Source organism: Athene cunicularia (genome assembly GCF_003259725.1).
Source record: "Athene cunicularia isolate RWA chromosome 3 unlocalized genomic scaffold, athCun1 chr3_part1, whole genome shotgun sequence".
Lineage (NCBI taxonomy): Eukaryota > Metazoa > Chordata > Aves > Strigiformes > Strigidae > Athene > Athene cunicularia.
This window is the reverse complement of record NW_020799097.1, coordinates 35,117,031-35,126,418: the sequence shown is the minus strand read 5'-3', so window position 1 is coordinate 35,126,418 and position 9,388 is coordinate 35,117,031.

Below are 9,388 nucleotides of genomic sequence, written 5' to 3'. Positions count from 1 at the left end.
CTGTCTTCAAACTTACTGAGGTTGTACTCGATCCTCATCCAGACTGACAGAGGCCCTGAGGAACACCACTTGTGGCCTATTCTGCATCTACCCTACTGTTGTTTAAAACCATTATACCTTGTCCTACTGCTACAAGCCCTACTGAAAAGTCTGTCCATATCTTTCTTATAAGCTCCTTTTAAGTACTGAGAGGCCAAAAGGAGCCCTTATCCTCTTCTGCAGCTTCGCCGTAAGTCTAATAACAGTTTAATTGTTTTTAACATATGAGCTGCCTTGAGCAGCTGAGGTCAAAACATCAAATACAATGAAAAGGAGAACCTGCTGTCTCATTTACATGACCTAAGAAAGGCAATAGAAAGAAATTTGGCTGAGCAGAGTATAATAAGATCTGTGAGTTACAAGTGGAATGGGAATTCTCTATGCCCTGTCCTGATAAAGGCAATTAGGGAGGCATTATCACAATAAAACCAAGTGTTCTCCAATAATCAGGTGCACTTCTCGTGAATGTGCTAGTGCTGACAGATCACAGTCCAAAGAAGGCAGAGTCAGATAGGCTGGTGTCTGAGGAACATGTGAATAAACATCTTTTTTTAAAGAAAGAGATTTTGAACAAGAAAATACACCAGTTAAGTGAGATAATTTACAAAAAGAATTAGCCACCAAGGACAAGAAAAAACTGGACCAAATGAGGACATAATGATAAATATGATGAAAAATAAAAATAAATAATAATAAACATAAAATAAAAGTCTTTGATTAAGCAGCATTTTTTACCATGAGATTGCTTATGCTTCTGGGGTATTGTAAAGCGTGGAGTGACAAACATTTTGAGCTACCTGACAAACAGTTGCTTCCTGGGCAGAAAGTGCTTATTCTGCATTCATTTTAAGTTTGAAAGAGTTTGTTAGAACTTCTTTTTTTTTTTTTTTTTTTTTTTTTTTTTTTTTACAGTATCTTGAAGAGAGGTATGGAACTAATCTTTGAAAAAATATACATGGAAAAATATAATGGTTAAACCTTTGATAATGCCTTTCCAAGGTGTTTTAGAGAAGCCATGAGAAGACTGAAGCTAGCAGAGCATTTTTGGTATCAAGATACCAAAACTAAACATTTTTGCTATCTATGACAGTTGTACAAAAACTGGCAGATGATTTCTGTCAAAATTAGCATGCTAATAAGAGCAATACTAAACAATCTCTTTCTTCAGGTACCTATTACTCTTTATAGCTGAAGTCAAATTATGACTCTTGCCACGCTGTTCCTTATCACAGGGCACAATTGTGTATCAGGTTACAAGATACTCCTCCAGGAGGAAAAAATAAGGCCTCAGGCATCCACACATTGTTTATACAAGATCTTGCCTTCTTTTGCAAGATTATAACTTTACCATTCATGTGGTTTTCCATGGCAGTGGAATTACTTGTGCAGCGGTATTTATAGCTCTCCTCCCAGCCTTTTCTTCAGAGAAACTGAGACCTTTCCATAATTAAGAATTCCTCTTCCTCATCCTGACCATGCAGCTCCTGGCATGAGAGTGGACAGGAGTAAAATCTCAGATGTCAGCTTCCTAGAGTTCTCAATTTTCAGATTCAGGATGCAACTCTAAATGCTATGTCATGAATATTCATGCATCATACTCTTTGTGGTACTCAGGATATGCAACCAAACCTGTTCTCTTGCATATTAATCACAAGAACCATGTGTGTGGTGGAAGAACTAAGTGTAAATCTGAAAAGAGAATGAAGACAGGACAACAACTGCTGCTGCAGTTATTGACGATGCAAAACGGAATAAAACAGGTTAGTCCTTTGCATAAAAAAAATATACCTCTCCTACTCAAGGTCAAAAGTTGACTTCAAGTATTTAATGAAGAAATGTCTTTATTAGTATTAGTCCTAATCAGCAAACAGCAACAAACTCAAGGACTGCTATACTAATGAACACAGAACATAACTGTGTTGAGGAATGAAAACTTAACACAAAAGACAGAGAAAATATTAACTAGGAAAGTGGAAATTCAAAGGATGAAATTCAAAGGGTGATTTTCAAGGTCCTGGATGTGGCTTGGGGCAATGCTGTGTACAATACAGGCTGGGCAATGAGTGGATTGAGAGCAGCCCTGAGGAGAAGGACTTAGGTGTGGGAGATACGCAAGTCGACATTGGCCTGTCAGCTCTGTGCAGCCCCTGAGAAGCAGCTAGGCTTTGACGAGAAACAGGCCTTGGGAGAAAGATAAGAAACTGCTGAGTTGTGCCAATGTGGCAGGGAAAAAAAACGGACAGCTGCAACACTGAACTGTGAAAAGTTACCACTGTGTGAACAGTGCGTGAACAAGTTGATTGGTCTGCACAGCGTGTGTTAGTCTTATGCTGATAGGAGAAAAGGTAGATAGCTGTCTAATTGCTGATTTACTAATTATGAAGTAAGAGCTTTAACCATAACATAAGTATGTACTATTGTAATAATAAAAGGTCATTCCTTCTGCACTTCATGGAGAGACCATGCCTCAATTGCCACACTTAGGGGTACTAGTGGATGGAAAAATGAATATGGACCAGCCATCTGTGCTCACATCCCAGAAAGCCAGCTGTATCCTGGGCTGCATCAAGAGAAGTGTGGCCAGCAGGTCAAGGGAGGTGATTCTGCCCCTCTATTCTGCTCTTATGAGACGCCACCTGGAGTACTGCATCCAGCTCTGAGGCCCTCAGTATAAAAAAAACCCATGGACTTTCTTTAGTGGGTGCGGAGGAGGCCACAAAGATGATCAGGGGGCTGGAGCACTTTCCTTACGAGGACAGGCTGAGAGAGTTGGGGTTGTTCAGCCTGGAGAAGAGGAGGCTCTGGGGAGACCTTATAGCAGCCTTCAGTACTTAAAAGATGCCTAGAGGAAGGATGGGGAGGAACTCTTTATCAGCAAGTGAAGTAATAGGGGGAGGGCAATGGTTTTAAACTGAATGAAGGAAGATTTAGATTGGATATAACGACAAAATTCTTTCCTGTGAGGGTGGTGAGGCACTGGAACAGGTTGCCCAAAGAAGCTGTGGCTGCTCCCTCCCTGGCAGTGTTCAAGGCCAGGCTGGACGGGGCTTTGAGCAACCTGGGCTAGTGGAAGGTGTCACCAATCTCGTCAGGAAGCAGATGATCTTTAAGATCCCTTCCAACCCAAACCATTCTATGGTTCAATTAGCTGATTTTAATTTAGAAAGTCAAAAAGGGAGCTTCAGGAAACAATCCAACTTTTGTAAAGTGTAAAAAACCATAGAAGAGTAACGGGTGGAGATTCAAGCTACAGGATCAGCAGGAACTGGAAAAGCAGTAACTAAGGACAGCAAGAGAAAACAAGATAGACTTCACATTTTCAGAAGCAGGAAGCCTTCCAGCAAATACATTATTCAGATGGGCTACCAGGAAACAGAGTCATTCAGCGAAGCTAAAGTCTAACCTTTGAAATCATTGCTCCTTCTGAGTAGTTCCTTACACCTTGAAAAACCTCACTGATTTCAATGACTGGTTTCCTAAGGAACTTTAGTAGGAAGTACTGTATAAGGTGATTATCATGAGCTAGCCCTAATAATCTGTTTTCTTTAGTGCTTTGTGATTAATAGAAGAGAATGACAGGAAGATATTGTGTAGCGAATACATAGTCATTACTGGATTAAATATTCGTGTTTGTGAGTTGTAGCGCTTCTGTGCCCAAGTATTTTGTCATTATGTAGTTAACATTCCTACTGGCTTTGTTAATCAGAAAATGAATGGAAAACATAGGTGAGCATTATGTTAACCTCAGAAGGTCTTTTATCTGAGTGATATCTGAAGGAATAAACCTACCACATCAAGGTAAATGATCAACTCCGATCTTATTATTATGGAGTGGATTACTGAGTAGCAGTTTACTGAGATGTGATTGATGTATTTGAGTCAGATTGGAGGAAAATATTTAATGATATTTGTCGAAAATTCAGATTTTATTGACACCAGCATTAATCAAGCTATGAAAGTGTACTAAAGCCAAGCTTTTGATTCAGGAGATAAATAATGGCATAACTATGAAATATATTTATTATTATATGATCGGTCATAATTATGTTGCTCTTAATAATCCCCCTTGAAGAGATATTTTGCTTTCTTTTCAAAAATACAAAGTCACAAGGAATGCACCAAACTCTCTCCTTTATCCCCAGAATATAACAAAACCAAAATCACAACACAACAATACATAAATAAAATTCCTGGGAGCTTTTGGAAGAAGCTTCATAAGTCTATTAAAAGGTCTTAGTCTGGAATCACTAATAATGAACTCATTCCAAAACATAATAGGTAATATCAAAAGACAAAAGTGGAAAGTAAAACAGAGAGAAAAGGTGGTTACTGTAGTGCAAAGAAATGAGAAGGGATGCATGGTGGTTTGCTATGCAAAGGGGTGTTCTGAATGCAGGAAGAAAAAACCTTGTACTTTATTCAAGGTGAAAAAGGTACAGCAGCAAGAGGTGAGAACTATAACTGGTACAGTGGGGGAAGAAGAACTGCTGTGAAATAAACCAGAAGCTCAAATTATGTGAAGGTCAAAGTTTCAGATTTGGCAGTGTGACCCAGATTCATGATTATTTTCATGACTGGTGTCAATGCCCATTAAAACCTCCCAAAATAATAATAAAAACCCCTATCACTGGCCGTTTTAATTATCGTTCTGGTTGTTATTTTGGGCTGCTCTTTCTTCCAAGATCCCTTCATCACTCAAATTAATTTTAATCAGAAAATAGTGAAACATACTATACATATGTTTTACCTCACAAAGTTTTACATAGTTTTTTTTTAGAATTACAACCCTGATTCCAATCCCAGATCAAATTATAGTCATATAGAACCAGTTCAATGGATCATGTGAAAAGAGCAGTGGTCTCTCCTTCCAATGTAGCTCAACATGAATAACTAGCTTAGGCACCATGAATAACCTGTTAGAGTTCACAAAGGAGACTCCTCTCACTAATGAAGTCTCAAGTCCCAGAATGTCTAGACAAGGGTATCCCCAGCTGACTTCAGTGAAAAGATGTAGAGGTATTTTTCAGAGAAGTTCTCATTGTGCTGAGATTTGAGAGTAAATGAATACAAATATAAACTTCTGTCTGAAAATCCTAGGCTTGTGCTGTGATTTAACCAGCTTTCTTCTTGCAAGAAGAAAATACTGAGAATCAAAGTGAGCAAGAGACAGAGTCCCAAACTGAGTTTGACATAAGTTTTAGGAAATATCTTGGGAGTCACATTTCTTCTCCTTTTAACTATCAAAGACTATTTCTTAGATATACAAATAACTTTCCACTGGTTTAACATTACAACTAGAAGTTGGCTGACCCTGCAATATGTTATGCTCCTGTGTTTACTGTGAGATAGTTACCCTCCATAACAGAAATTATTTACTGAAAAATTTAGTTTGTTTCAAATCATAATCCAGTAAACCACAACAAAGAGTATTTACAGCAATAATTTCTAAATCATAAAGTCACAGAATAATTAGGTTGGATACCTAATTTATTAAAGGTCATATGGTCTACCACCCAATTCAAAACAGAACTATCTTCAAAATTTGATCCAACTTCAATGGCTTCAATGTGTCATTTCAGGATATTACTTTCCTGTAAACAAACTCCATCTAGACCCTCAATGATATGTCCAGTAAGTTCATTCTCCAGCTACCAAAGATGAACTTTCTGTTTAATATTATTTTTATATCTTAATTTGGTTTATATGTGTCTTGCTACAAGTTTTATATGTGCAATTAGAGATGTGAATTCCCCCTATAACACACAGGCAGAGAACACCCATGAACACAGACATGGGTCTTTGCAGTATGCAATGTACAAATCTTCTGTTGACAGTGTAAATAACAGTCACCTTTGAATGAAAAGACAAAAGGATCTTAGTGAGCAGCAAAGACTAAAGTAGACACAAATATATCCACAGTTGTCTTCCTCCAAATCTATGTTTATTGTCTGGATCCCACTTTGATTCAAGATACATCCTTTTAAATACAATTCAGTAAAATAAAAGGGATAGAAAACCTGTAAACGTGAAATGTTTTAGGATGAAAAACAACATCTGTAAATTACTATAAACTTCTTGTGGTATAATAGAAAAGCTTGATTTGAGATTGATTTGAGGTCCCCTTATTGCCTTTTTGTCTGCTGTATAATTACCAGTTTCTTAATGCATGTAATTAACATTTGTTGCTTTCAGTGAATTATGTCTCACATCATTGTACTGACCATGCTACTACTGCCTCTGTTTTGTTCATATTGACCAGACTTGATAGGAAACCAACCTTCTTTCAGAAAGAAGTCAAATCTATTGCTGATTTATGTGGAAGATTGAAGGCACTCTGGCTTTTGGGGCAACATAAAAGTTTGGATGATGTTAATTTTCAGTGACAGATTGTATGAAGCATGATTTTAATAAGACGTAGTCAGCAAACAATTCAGCATGAATTTCAACAGTTTACATAGAGCAGACTACATTATCACAAATGAGGCACCAGTCATTACATACAGCAAATCATCTGTTTTGCCTTCTCAATCAAAGGTCAACATCCTCTGCTACTATTAATGCACGTAATTTCACTGAAGTTTATAAAACAACAGAATTAACACAAATCCAGTTCAGAACTGAGCTGCTAACAGAATTTACATGAAGGACAGACTATTAAATATTACTGAAGTTCTCCAAAGATGTTACATCAGGAAGCTATAAGCCTCAAGTGAAATTTAAGATTCAGCATGTTAAAAATGCTGACCTTTTTTTTTTTTTTTTTTTTTTTTTTACACTGGGTTAACGACTCTTTTACATTTTAATTAAACATCAGGAAAATCCCAAGAAGGAAGTGCAATTCCCAATTCTATATTCAGTGCTATGAGGGAAGACAAAGTATTTACAGAGCGTGCAAGGATGCAGTTCTTGACAATATGTCAAACAGCAGTATAGTTGAATACAGAGCAAGAGAGATTCATAGAAGGGATTTGTTTGGGATTTCTTCTTGGTTGCTTAATAAGAAAATTCAGCATGCTTCCTTCAACTTTGGTCGTCTAGTCTTTGCATGCCTTTTTAATTGAATTGACTGTTCCCTGCTCATTTTAGGGGGGTTGGACTAGATGACCTTTAAAGGTGCCTTCCAATCTAAACTATTCTATGATTCTATAATTTTGTATTTTGAAAAGAAATATTTTTATTTCCATCTACCTTTTCCAGGTCCAATCTATGTATACTTTCCAGATGAGTGACTAATAACAAAGCATTCCACACCCAAAACTGCAGTGATCTGGAATATTAAAGTATTTGGACCACTCTGGAAGAGATCTATGCCAGTTATACATTGAACTTTATTACTATGAAACTAAATTAATGCATGTCGGTTTGAAAGCTGCTAAACAAGAAGTGTTTTCCAGTGTCAGCTTAGCCAAGTGAACCCTCATTGTCCACAGAATTACATAAAGTAGCTATAATAGAGTCAAGAAAATGTCACTCTATCCCAGTACTATAAAAAAAAAAAAAAAAAAAAAAAAAAAGAGAGAGAGAAATGGAAGCATATAACGATACTTTTCCTGATACATTGTACCAAGGTGGAAGGCTGTTCCTCTCAGTTTTTTATTCTGCAACTTTGTCTAATTGCTTTTTGAATCCACACAAACTCTTTGCATTCACAGTATGCTGAAGCAATGAGTCTTATGGTTTAAGGGTGCGTGGTGTGAAGTAGTGCCTCCCCCTGTTCATTAAAATCATTTACTCAGTAATTCTCTCCTGCCTCCTATTAAGAATGAACAATTTCTCTGTTTGATTTCTCTATGATTTTGTAGGCCTTTGTCATCAGCTACTTTACAGGCTACAGGATCCTGGCCTTCTCTCATACTGCTCCACAGACTTGCTTTTCCTTGTGAATTTTCTATCTTCTTTTGATAACCATAGACATTGTTCACGACATAGGTATGTTGTGAGTTCACAATGATATCCTTTTCATTCTGCTCTCTCTGCTTCTCCTAATCTGTCCTCGCTTTGATTTTTAAATCACTGTTGAATACTGAGCTGACTTTTGCATAGAGCCAAATGGGTGAGTGGAATGGGAGTGTCTGGTTCATTATCTGCTTAAGGAGGCTATTCACTATAAAAGCAATAACATATTACAGGTAAAGCTATAAATTAAACAGACAGATGAACAACTGTATAGGAACCAGTGACCATGGCGAAAGTAACAAAGACCAGAGCTCTTTGGTCACAGGTTGATGGCTGTTAAGGGATCTACTCTGAACTGAGAATTGCCCTGAACTGTGTAACTGATAAAGAGTAAAAATATAATTATTGTGAGCATTACAGAATATTGCAGGGAACTTGTATGGAATTTCTGATAGGCTTCCAGAAGGGGACTGTGGAATTGTGCAAAACTTGTTATGGAATGTTAAGGGAAAGGACCAAAGATGATGCAAGGGAAGGCTTTAAGTCACAGGTCTATAGCTGTACATGCCAGTAATTTGCTACTGGCCAGACTTGTACATGTCCACTCCATTTGGCTGCTACTGTAAAATCTTTAACAAGAACATGCTATAATATTTCTAAGATCTCTTTCTGGAATGGTGACAGATAGAACAGATACAACAACTACCTATTTAAAACAGAAGATTTTTTTTTTTCCCTTTTATCTTACACATATCTATGCTGAGTTCCACATGCCATTTTATTTCACAGAACTGGAGAATCAACTAGGTTGGAAAAGACCTTGAAGATCACCTAGTCCAACCATTAACCTAACACTGACAGTTCCCAACTACACCAGATCCCTAAGCACCATGTCAAAATGACTCTTAAACACCTCCAGGGATGGGGACTCCACCACTGCCCTGGCCAGCCTATTCCAACGCCTAACAACCCCTTCTGGAAGGAAATGCTTCCTAATATCTAGTCTAAACCATCCCTGATAAAACCCGAAGCCATTACCTCTTGTCCTATTGCTTGTTACTTGGTTAAAGAGACTCATCCCCAGCTCTCTACACCCTCCTTTCAGGGAGCTGTAGAGGGCCATGAGGTCTCCCCTCAGCCTCCTCTTCTCCAGACTAAACACCCCCAGTTCCCTCAGCTGCTCCTCGTACGACCTGTGCTCCAGACCCTGCACCAACTTCGTTGCCCTTCTCTGGACACGCTCGAGTCATTCAATGTCCTTTTTGGAGTGAGGGGCCCAAAACTGAACACAGGAATCGAGGGGCGGCCTCACCAGTGCCGAGGACAGGGGTCAGATCCCTTCCCTGTCCCTGCTGGCCACACTATTGCTGACACAAGCCAGGATGCCATTGGCCTTCTTGGTCCCCTGGGCACACTGCTGGCTCCTGTTCAGCTGGCTGTCAATCAACACCCC